General features: G+C 56.9%; 1 protein-coding gene across 2 annotated transcripts in view; it reads left to right on the top strand.

Moving 5' to 3' along the window:
- The first annotated feature begins 4163 nt into the window (after positions 1 to 4163).
- Positions 4164 to 11443, top strand: part of GATA3 (GATA binding protein 3) — a 29926-nt gene continuing 22646 nt past the window's right edge. For both annotated transcript variants that reach the window (XM_070800753.1, XM_070800754.1), the window contains exon 1: positions 4164 to 4328. The gene's annotated coding sequence lies outside the window, so the exon portion shown is untranslated. The remainder of the gene's footprint in view (positions 4329 to 11443) is intronic.

Here is an 11443-nt window from a genome sequence, read left to right as displayed (position 1 = left end):
CACGTAATAATTGATAGGAATTTGCAAACGGGGCTATTTATTTAGGGCGCCTGGGTGGAATAGTTCTGTTTTTTTGTTTTTTTTTTTTTTTTAAAGATTTCCAGTCATTGCTTTGTGAAACTTTCATTTGAGACATCCATGTTCTATACCATCCAGGCCCCCACCACCTACTCACTCCCCAACCAGGCTGAGTTTTGGTCAAAGAACATAGGCAAAGTACCAGACCAAAAAGTTGAGTTTAATAAAAATGTTCTCTTGCAAAAGAAAAATGGAAGAACTGACTGTCCCCACGCTAGACATCTGTTTACTCCCTCCCAACACCCCACCGTACATATTTATAATAAAATAAATGTCAATGAATGGGCTTGAAAGAGTGGAACTTTTAAACCAAGGCTAATATTGAGTGTGTGTTTTCATCTGGCAGAGAGTGAACTTAGGTGAACTAAGCCAGTCTAAGGGTATACACAGGAAGGTAGACTAATGGAGAAGGGGAATGATGCTGTAGGCTGATAGGCAGGAGGAGAAAAGATTTCCTGTGTTTCCCCTGGGATGTGGGAAACCTGGAAGAATAAATATATGGTTCCTCCAGCCCTGCTCGGAACAACTCTAAGTGGCGGCACGTTCTTAGAAAGACTGGAGATTCTGCCAGCGATTATTTCTTCCTACGGGGTCTCCTTTTTCTTCATCCAACAGGTGAAGTTCCTATCTGTGCGGCCATCGCTGAGATCCGGGGACACAGTGTTTCCATTATCTGTTAGTCATTTACTGATCTACCTTCCACCGCCACATGCCCAGCGACTTCCCTTTATGTTTAAAATCCAATCAAATGCCTTAGTTTGTGGGGTTGTGGTCCAACCCACCACAGAATTGAAAGCAGTCGATGCTGGTGCCAATTAGAATGGCATGGTTGCCTCCAGGAAGAACCCCAGACCCAGCGCAGTCCCCAGGCCCTGGAGCCACATAGAACACTTCTCCTAGTTCAGCCTCTGAATCCAATTCCAGGAAGGAGGATCACCTGCCCTGGGTTAAGGGGCTAAAAGGCCGGTGGTATGTGCTGGGGGTGGGTTGGGGTGGTGAAGAGACAGGGGTGCAGGCACAGGTGAGCTGCCCCTGAGGGCCCTCTGTATGTGCCAGGGAGCTGGGTTCTTGTCTTCCAAGGACATGTCAATAAAAAGGCTCATTTTTGAGTTCTGAAGCCTTGGGAGGGAAGTCACCCTCTCCCCTCGGACTTGTTAAGATGGAGCCTCTCCCAAGCACCTGGGGATCCGAGGCCCCTCAGCTTTTAACACTGGCAGTTGCTCCCTGAATAAAGGAGGGTCTTTTTTTCTGTCTCTCGTGAGCACAAGTACACACACACACACACAAGCACAGAGACCTGAACCACAAATCAGCAAGCCAGGGTGGCAGCTTTTAAAATTCAGAAAGTGACTTGTAGCTTCATTAAAGTCACATCTTTACCATGTGCAGGGGCCAGTGTCCTCGAATCCCAAATTAATCTTTAGCCCCTCTGGATAAGTGACCAGCATCTTTCCTTCACTTTGTTTACTTCTCAGGATAAATTGTATCCTTTCTTCACCCTGCTGCCCACTCCCCCCAACATCAAATTTCCCCCAGCCATCCTGGAATAATTCTCTCCTGGATTCCTAATTAGCAGCACTTTCCACTGCTAAGTCCATCAAGATGACAAGAAATGCCCAGCTGGTATTTCTTCTCAGAATCTTGCCCCTTACTGGACATTGAATTCAAAATCGGTTATATTTTAATTAAGTCCTTTGGTTTTTTTTTTTTTAAGCCCCAGTATCTTTGGCAGTCGAGTGTCCTTAAAATAAACCTTCTTTTGCTAAAGGTAGAATTGGGGCGACGAGGGTGCTGTGTGCAAGCGGTCAGGTTTCTCCTTCCCTTAACCAGAGAGTCACTTTAAACCGGAGACGAGCAAATGCCCGCGTCAGCAGAAAAGGAACGCGGGCAGGGGCCGTCAGACCCAGCCGGAACCGGGCGGAGGGTGGCAGGCGCGCCCCAGGGACAGGGTGACGAGCGTGTGGGTGCTGGGGGTGACGGAGAGGGCGCGAGCCTGGGGTCGGCGGGCGGGAGGGGCGGGGGTAGTGTTGCAGGGCGGGGATCCAGATGCTAAAGGTAAAAGGCTGGCAGGTTGGAGGTGACTCTGTGATGGGGAAGGGAGGAGATGAAGGGAGGAGACCCTCGAAAGGGCGCAGAAGTTGTAGGGGAGATGCAGAAACAGGCGAGATGGGGGGCACAGCTGACATCCAAGTCAAGGAGACAGGTGTCGCCATCTGGGTGGCCAATGACCCTCCTGGGTCCGGGGGCGGGGGGGTCTTGTTGCCCACAAGGCAGGAGTGAAGAGGAGCGAGTGGCCGGGGAACCCTGAAGGGCTCCACCCTCGGCCGCCCTCCGGGAACAACCCGCGGTTCCCTGACTCGCGCCGGGGCAACAGGTTGGGGGAAGGAGTGACCTCTCCCTGACGCCCTCGAAAGGCGCACCCGTGCCGACTCCGCGCCTCGGCGCCAGAGAACGTGGCTCTGCCGCTGGGTGGCGGCAGGCAGGAGGGCCAGGGCCGCCGGCGGGGGAGGGGCTGAGCCGTGACGCGAGGTGGACCTCAGAGCTTCCTCGGGGGCAGGGGGGCTCCCGGCTTGTCTCCTGGCCATCTGTGAAAACGATAAGACACCCCGCGCCCATCCCGCATGTGGCTTAAACCTAGACCCCGGAGGATGCTGAGCGAGGCGCAAAGCGGGGCGTGCTGTGTCCAGGTCCGGGGGCCTTGAGCGGCTGCAGGCAGGCTAGGATCCGAGGCGCAGGCAGTTGCCTTTCCCGGATCCGGCCGCCGGCCGCCGGGGCAGCGCTGGGCACCTGCCCGCCTCGGCGCCGCCCCACCTCTGCCCACTCATTCTGGCCCCGCTGACCAATGGCCTCGTCCTCGCCGTGGGGAACAGCCACCCATGAACACTTGGAACCGTCACATCATGCCACTCCTTCCTACCGAACTGGTTCCAGCCCAAGAAACTTCTTGACTTCCTGGCCCAGCGGTGGACACATTTTCTTTTTTATTTCTCCCCAAAGATTGATTTATTTTTACAGTCAGTCTCCATATTCCTGTTGTATAAATATTGTGAAGGGAAAACTCTACCTGTCAAAACAAATGGACGCTGACCTTTCTACCCCAATGTTTATGGAGTTTCGTTTTACTCTTGCAGAAATTTTATTCATGGCAGACTCCCTCTGTGGATTATTTTGATCTCCACCCCCTCCCCTGCAGAAGTAGGGATGGTACAGGAGGGGGGCTCCTGAGGCTGAGGGCGGGAGCTTGTTCCCTCTGGTGGGTAGACGAATAAGATCATTTTCCTTCTAACATTTTATCTTCAGAGTGACCTCTGATTCTTGCTCCTTTGTCTCACTTTCCTAGAAGGTTAATTTCTCCCAGAAGTCTTTTTGGAAAGAGTTGGGACCCCTCGGGAGACTCTCCCCAAACTTTTACTTAGTGGGTGCACAAGTGTCGCTGCTTCACGTGTTTTTATGGCCTCCATGAAGAGCTAAGTTGTAGCCAGCAAGCCCAGAGTGAAGTCACTGACCTTCCTGCTTTTCCTAACTTTCACTGGCCAGCTGTGGCTAGAGGTAGTGGAAAGTGGATTGTATTCATTTTTGAAGCGTCAGCCTATACAGAGCGTGGTGGAACAGTCAGATGGAGGGGTGGCGGGGGAGGGTCTGGGAGGTTGAGACCATGGCCTAAATGTGGCCATGAGGTTTATCTCCAGATGCTTTCTCTGGGTCTCCACTTCCAAAGTGGGAGGGAAACTCTTGAAAAGTTTTTCTATCTATGGTTGCTGGTGACCCAGTCAACACTACTAGTGACATTTACAGTGTTAATTCCAGCCCCGCCAGAGACAGTGGACTTTGTAGGCACCAGGGGGCTGGTCACATTTCAAACAGTCTTTCCTCATTCCCCCAGCTCTGCCGGTGTCACTTACTCCTGATGTGCAGCGTGCCTGTTTGCAGAAGGGGGGTGAAATTCATTCCTCCCTCAGCCTCTCTCCCTCCCTCCCTCCCTTTCCCTCTTCGCAACCCGGAAGAGCTCTGCTCTCTATAGTGAGCAGGAGGCGGGGGAGGGGGGTTCCTAGGAAGGATGCACATCACCCTGGTTTTAGTTCTCGCTGGAAGCCTGCGTGAGATGCCGTAAGCAGCTGGGGCGGCGAGGACCGCGGCAGCGACAACAGTGGTCAGGTCTGCCTGTCATTTCTGCCTTCAGATCTCCAGCAAGTCAGGAAAAATAAAAAAATAAAAAATAAACAGCTGGCGGCCGAGAGCAAGCTACCCAGGTTAGTGAATATCACTATCTTCTGTCTTTTGCTCTGCATGGGCTTTCCCTGCTTCACGTGGAGAGAATTAACAGGCGGTCTCCGCTCCAGAACAGCTGCCCCTTGAAGAAAATGAACTAGACCCCAGTCCTTGTTCTTTCTGGTCCCTGGAAATCTTTGACTTTCTGCAATGACCTTGGGAGAGTGTGGTGTGTGCATGTGTGCCTGTCCATGTTTGGAGGAAAGAGCCAGTAGAACTAGGCATGTGGAGAAAAAATTAAACAGAAAAATAGGAGAGGATGGTAAGGCTCGGGAAGGGCTGGATATATTTTCCTCTTCAGGGAGGGCAGAGGGTTGAGGAAAGAACCAGTCTGAATGAGCAGCTCAGCCTTCTCCCCAAGGTGGCTGTGGAGTGTCAATTTCATGTTTATTTCCCTCTGCCCACAAGTGCCTGATTAGGCTCATTGTCTCTGAATACAATTAAAGAAACAGCTGTGGCTGTGGGTTGAAAGTTGGAACCCAGATGTGTGAGCATCTGACATCCCCTGGGGAGCTAGTGGCTGGCAGGCACCTTTGATTCCAGAAGCACCCTAAGGTGGGTGAGAAAACCGAAGCCTGGGAGAGGGTGCTAGGGAACTGGGGAATGGCAGGGGCAGAGGGAACTAGGATTCTACTTTCTCCAGGGACATTGGACCAGCAGACCTCCAAAAAGTCACTCATTGGGAAGCAGTTCCCAGTGAAGACAGATAACGTTACAATGCAAGGGAAGTTGCATTCTCAGAAAGTATCTGAACAGGAGAGTATCTAAGCACAAGAGTTGCTTTTATTCACCTTTCTTTCCTCTCAGACACTGTGGGGTGCTTGGGAAGTGGACATGGGTAAGTCTGTCCTGAGCAGGGATGGAAAGGAGTCTAACCTTCAGGATCTCCGCTCCGCTGGGTTCCCAGTTCCCCTGTGCTTTTTGTCTTCTTGCATCACCCACATTCACTCCAGTGCTGGGGTTCTAGGTGGGGGTTGAGGAACTTTAAAGGGACAAATAATAATAAAGTAACATTTGTAGCCCTTTCATCCCTTAGTGCTTGTGGCAGAAAAGGTGCGGGGAGGGCGGCTGTCGGTTGCATGACAGGTTTGAGGTAGTGGGGTACCAGCCAGGCTGGTAGAGTCAACCCAGGAAGGGTCCTGGTTAGGAGATGCTTGCTGGACCAAATGGCTGGTCATGGGGAGTAGGCTCACCATTAAACCTTTAAAATGTGTGATCCTGAGGAAATGAATTGTTTGCTGCCCATCTGAATCTGGGGTGGGATTCAGCGCCCAGGGCAGACAAATCAAGACCCAGGTGGGTGTAGGGTCTTAGGGGCCCCTGTACCAATTTCCTGGGGCCAGGCAGGAGGCCCAGCCCTCAGCGTTGTCCCGCCAGGCCTCAGGTTCCTAGCTGGAGAAGTCAGCTGGGGTCTGAGAATCTGGCTGAATGGCTCTCTGGACACAAGCCCCGCACCGCACCCCGCCCCTCCATGCGCATCCTCCCATCTACACTAGAATCCCCACCAGTCCTGGGGAATCAGAATTGGGGTTGGTCTTTTCCTGCCAAAAGCCGGAGACTGGGAAGCTGCCTTTTGCTTTATTTGATGTGGCCATCCTGCCTTTTGCCAACGATATATGAGGTGTGGGTGAGTCCGGGGGCGCAGTAAAGAAAGGGGAGTGGGCGCCTCTAGGGCGCATCAGCGGAGCCTCTCTAAGGCGACCCCAGCAGCGCAGGGCCACCCAGAGAGGTCGGGAATGCGGCAGGGAGCCGGGTGGCTGAGAGCCGCTTTCTCCGAGGTTAAGGCAGTACAAGCCGGGAACCGCGGGAGGTCCTGAGAAGGCCGTGGGGCTGAGTCCGAAGGCCCAGCACTGTCCCGCAGCAGGCTACTCTAACCATTTCTGGGCTGCGTTCAGGTGTGGACTCCTAGTCCGAAGGCTTTCGCGCAGAAAAGTGCATTCCTTTTGTGGTACGTCTTTGTGTGCGGACCAAATATTTCTGATCAACTCTTTTTCTTAATGGTGGGAGTAACTAGAGATTGCTTTACCCACTGCAGGGAGCGGGCCAAGGGAGCCCCAGATTTGAAGTCCGAATCTCCCTTTTTGCTTCGGGCAGCTGGGACTAGAGGTGGTGGCAGGGATGCGGCTGTTGGAAGGACCAGAAAGAAACGTGGCCCAAGGCGCTGGAGCGGAGTTCTCCCTGGGTGTCCGTCGCTGCGGGTGTGCTGGTACACGTGTGCGGTTGCAGTTTTGTTTTATATAACAAATTGCTTGAGGTTCGCGAGGTGGCAGGCAGCGGAGAGCCGAGCGCAAGCCGGGCCCGGAGGGGAGAGGCGGGGGCTGGGCGAAGTGTGAACCCCTGAGAGCCGGGGAGCCCCCCAGATTTTACCCGGAGGTCTCTAGCGTGTCCAAGGAAGACGCGGACACTTGGTGCGTTTAGAAGCTCGCCTCTGCTGACTCCTGGTCGGCACAGATTACCTTTCTCCATTTCCCTGTCCGGGTCATGACGTCCCCAGCCCTCAAAGCGCACTGTCATTGTTCAGCCATCAACATCCCAGTTTTCTGGCAACTCTAGAAAAGTAAAAAACACAGCAGCCCCAGGAGAAAGCCCTCCTCTTCCTGAAATGTCAAAATGAAGTGGTCGGAGGAGAGTTGGCCACGGCTAGCGCCGGGTTCGGGGCTGGCCCCGGGCTTCTAAAGGTGCGGGGCGGTGAGGCAGCTGCGACAGAGCGGGGACACTGGGAGGCGAAGGGAGATGGAGCCGGCGCCCCCCAAATGCGAGGGCCTGGAGTTGACGTGGGTGGATCCCTCATGCTGACTCCTTCCTCGCCTGCGGGGCGGCTGCTCCCTTCCCTGGGTGTCTCGAAGGCTTCAGCCATGACCCGAGGACACCACATCGTGAGAGCTTGGGTTTAGGCGCTGCGGGCCGCTTTAGGAAGTCACTGGTGTTGCTGGGTGGGACACGCGGCCTGTGCCTGGGGACACACCGCGGGGACCTGCTGGAGCACCCCCCATCCTTTCCCTTCTCTCTTGGTTCCACCTGTCTTCTAGGCCCCTAAAGCCAGGAGGGAGGGAGAGGTCGGAGGTGCCCCCTTCCTGCAGGGTGACTCGCAGGCCTTTCGATCCACCCCATCAAGGGGAAATCTTTCTCACCCATCCAGCCCGGGGGCTCCCCCCCGGCCAACCCCTCTGACATGTGCACTGGTAAACTCGAAAAGAGAAATCCCCTCTCCTCCCTCTCCCCCCCTTTCCTCTACACCCCTACCCACCCAATTTTTATCTAGCTACCATCAGGGTTTTTCTCAACCCGGGAGAAAAGCATAGCTTCACAAGGAGGGCCAGGATCCCTCGAAGCTGGAGGGCCCGGCCTGGCGCTGGGGGCGGGTTCTGGGGGGGGCGGGTAATCTTCTGGCTTATCTCCTCTCGGACTTCTCTGGTAGCCCGTTCTGGCCCAGGCGGGTTTCCTTCGAGTTTTAAACGGTGATAGATGAATAAGCGAGGGAAAAAAAAAAAAAAAAAAGTAAATCTAAGCCACATACCATCCCCAAAGCGCTGGCTCAATTTTCCTGGGCTTCCTGGGCTTGGGCGGGTGGGCGTTGGAGCCGGGAGAAGCAATGCGCCAGCCGCGAGCGCTTTTCGCCTGCGTTCTCGCGGGTTTCCCCCTTGCTGCTTCTACTTCTAGCATCTTTCCTTTGCCAGTCTATTTTGGGATCCCCTTTATTCTGCGTCCCTGCTGGCTAGCTGTATTTCATTTGAACAGCACCGTCAGCACTGCCCACCGCCTGCTTCTCTCCATCATCCTGTGACCCCACTGTCCACTTTCTGCATTTCAGTTCATGCGGGAAAGAGAAAGGGGGCTTGAGAGGCGGCAGAGCTGCAGAGATGTCGTGTAATATGTGTTTAGCCTGCGCTGTCTCGGACGCGGCGCCCGAGCGGGCTCCCCCGCCGTTTCGCTCGCGCAGCCGGGCCTGGCGGTGGCGCCTTGAGCCGTGTCCCCCGCGTAACCCTCTCGCCCGGCAGCCGGCGAGCTGTTTATACAGCTTTACCTGTGCTATTCTCGTATCCAGTAGAAATCCTCGCTCGGCCACGGTAATCTAATCCGAGGGCAGAGGCAGGGAAGGGGGTGGCGAGGCGTGCTCGGTGAAGAGCGAGGTGTGTACGCGCGAGGAGGGGGTTCTCTCCTTTGCCCCTCCTCCCCCGATGGGGAAGGAAACTGGGATGGTTCGGGTGATCGAGATGGGGGTCCGAGGGCTAAGAAGGAAGGAGGCCGTTTTCCACGTCCCTGTCCTGTTTGCTTTTCTCCCTCTAACAGGTAATCGGGGACCCAAGCCGGACGCGTGCTGCCTGTAGGCGCGGCGGTTCCGTGGGCGCCCCGCGGGGCTAGCGAGACCCGGGACGGGATCCTCCCAGTCCAGGACTAGGGTGAAAGCTCTCACTCCGCTTTCAACTTGCCCCTGGAGAACTCCCACATCTAAGACTAGACTGGCAAGGCAGGGAGCCGGCACTTAACCAGATCTTCCCTCCAGGGCCAGCCACTTCTTCCAGAGCGCCGCAGCCGGCGCACGGAATCGAATTAAACGCCTCTTGGCGCTTATTGTCTCTCGCTAATTGCTCCAACAATGGCCACTATAAAAATGGAGACACCCAATTAAAGGCCTTGCCGGACCGCGCTGGGCTCCCGGCGACGAACTGGCCACCGGCCTGGGGCTTGCAGATCGCCTGGGCGCGAACGGGACTGGTGAGGGGCTCTGGCGCCAGCCTCGGCACCTCTGGCCTCCACTTCCTCCCCAGACGCACAACGATCGCGGTCGGTTCACACCATTTTTATTGACCGATCGCAGCCCAGGAAGATTGATCGAGCTGGAAGGGACTTCTCCTCCCCCAGCCCCAGCTCGCCAGGGCCTAGGGGCCGCACAGCAGTTTTTGGCCTTTGCTGTGGCTCTGCGCCCTCCCTGCCCCCCAGCCCCGCAGGTTCCCGGCTTCATTTCTGTCTTCAGCGGCGCGGCCGGGTCCGCCCAAGCCGGCGCCGCGGCTCCGGGGGGAGGGACGCAGCGGCGCGGCCGGGCTCCGCTTCTTTCTCTCGCTTGCAAATATTTGCTGCCTCGCTGGAAATCCGACTATATCGCGCGCGCTCCGCTTGCAAAGTCCTTAAGTAAACACGCTCAAATGACCGCCCCAGGCGGCCCGAGGCACGCTTACTCCCCCTGCACAGGATTAGTAACTTTATGACTTCGACCCCGAGGCTGGCTTTTCTGGTTACCCTCGGTGGGCCGCGCGCGGGCGCCCGGGGCCGCTCTCCAGACACCTCGGCCCCGCGGAGCTCGCCTGGGCGCGCCTGTCGCCAGGCTCGGGTGGGTGACGCTGGCCACGTGGATCTCCGCTCTCTGGGTCCTGCGACCCCAGGGGTGAGCCTGGGGCGGGGGGCACGCTCCTCCTCTCTACGCTACGGGCTCTGGCTCCTTTGCGGGATTGGGTTCCCCACTTGGATCCGATGAGAGCGTCTGAGCTCCCAGGAGGGCGGGTGGGAGGGACCTCAGCTGGAGGGCATGTGTTTGGGAGTGTGTGTGTGTGTGGTGGTGGTGGGGGGGGGGGGGGGGTCCCAGCTTACCCCGACCGAGGAGAGAAAGGAAGGCTCCATTTCTTACCCTTTCCCCAAGAGGGCACACACACCCCGCTCAACTTGACGCCTGAAGCAGCCGCCTCGAGGCCTGGCGTTTCAGATAGGCCAACCGGCTCCCGCCGCCCCACGCTCAGCCCGGGTACCGGTTCCGGGCGACCGGGGATGGACGGTAGACGCGCGGTCGCCGTCTCTGCTTCGGGATGCTCGCCCTAGGGGTCCCAGGCATCCAGACCTCGGCCAGCCCCTTGCTCTGGAGAGGGAGGCCTAGCGCTCTGCAGGAGCCCAGGGCCCTGCTGCTGCGGCGGCGGCGGCGGCAGCATCCTTCTAGGTCTCCACCTCGCTTCCCTGACCCGAGCTCCGCCGGCCGCTCCCGGGGAGGAGAGGAGGGACGGGGGCTCTCTAGACCGGCCCGGGCCGGGGTCCTGGATAGGAGCCCGGGAGGGGGGGCAGGGGGGGCTTCAGATCTGCAGGAGGGCGCTGAGGCGTTTCCGCAGGAGGCTGGGATTAGCTTTGCGGGCTAGGGCAGAGGGGGGCTCAGTACCACCTTTTCTTCCCTTCACCGGGCCTCGAGCCCCCACGCTCCCCCCGTCCGCCCTCAGAGGAGGAAGCCCGGCCTGCATTTGCCCGCGAGGCAGGTCAGGCAGGCGCCGGGCCTGGCCTAGACTCCCGCAGCCCGGCTCTCCGCCTCAGGCCACGCGCCGCAGCCTCTCTCCCGCCTTGCTCCCTTCCCCCCTTCCTTCCGCGTGGGTCCCGGGGCCGACCTCGGCCCTCCCCGCTCGGTAGACCCCTCCTCTCCTTTTCCCTCCCCCCAGCTCTGTACTCAGGGCTCTGGGGTTGGGCCCGTGACGTCAAACCCAGTGTGGCGTCGGCGAGACTGGCCGGCGCGGGCCATCAAAAGAGCAACGTCCTCTTTCCCAATTACCCACTGTCAGTCCGGGAACAGGGGCGGACCGGCTGGGAATTAAATGTTAAATACCCCCTACAGGCTGGCTCCATTACACTGGGCACCCAGCCGCAGGCCCCCACTCCTCTCTGCCAGCCCCAAACCACCCAGACCAAGAAGGGGCTTCGAGATCTTTTATTTTTCCAAGGGTTGGGGGTGGCTCTTCAGGTCAGTGCAGCCAGACTTGGTGCTCGTGATTTAATTAAAATGAATAATACCTCCCCCCAAAGTTTGAGCATTATCAGAGGCGCCACTACACCGGAAGGCCTCCTTCTCAGGGATATTTTCTCTTTGTCTTTTAAAATCGGCTTTAGCCTCTGAAGTTAACGTTTTCAAGTCCTGGCGTCAGCAGCGTCTCTTTCCGAGGATGGGTCCCTTTTATTTCCTGGACTTTCAGGTCTTGGCGTAGAGGACCAAAGAGCTCCGTTTGGCATTTTCCGCGTAGCTTTGAACTGGGGTCCGGCTAGTGTCGGCGGGTCCTAGATCAACGCGCCAAGATGCCCTTTTCTTTTCTTTTTTTCCGCCTCTGCAGCCATCCTTAAGCTGAATCTCGGG

Source organism: Bos indicus, chromosome 13 (genome assembly GCF_029378745.1).
Source record: "Bos indicus isolate NIAB-ARS_2022 breed Sahiwal x Tharparkar chromosome 13, NIAB-ARS_B.indTharparkar_mat_pri_1.0, whole genome shotgun sequence".
Taxonomy (NCBI): Eukaryota; Metazoa; Chordata; class Mammalia; order Artiodactyla; family Bovidae; genus Bos; species Bos indicus.
Note: the sequence above shows the minus strand (reverse complement) of the source record. Positions and strands in the feature narration are given on the sequence as shown.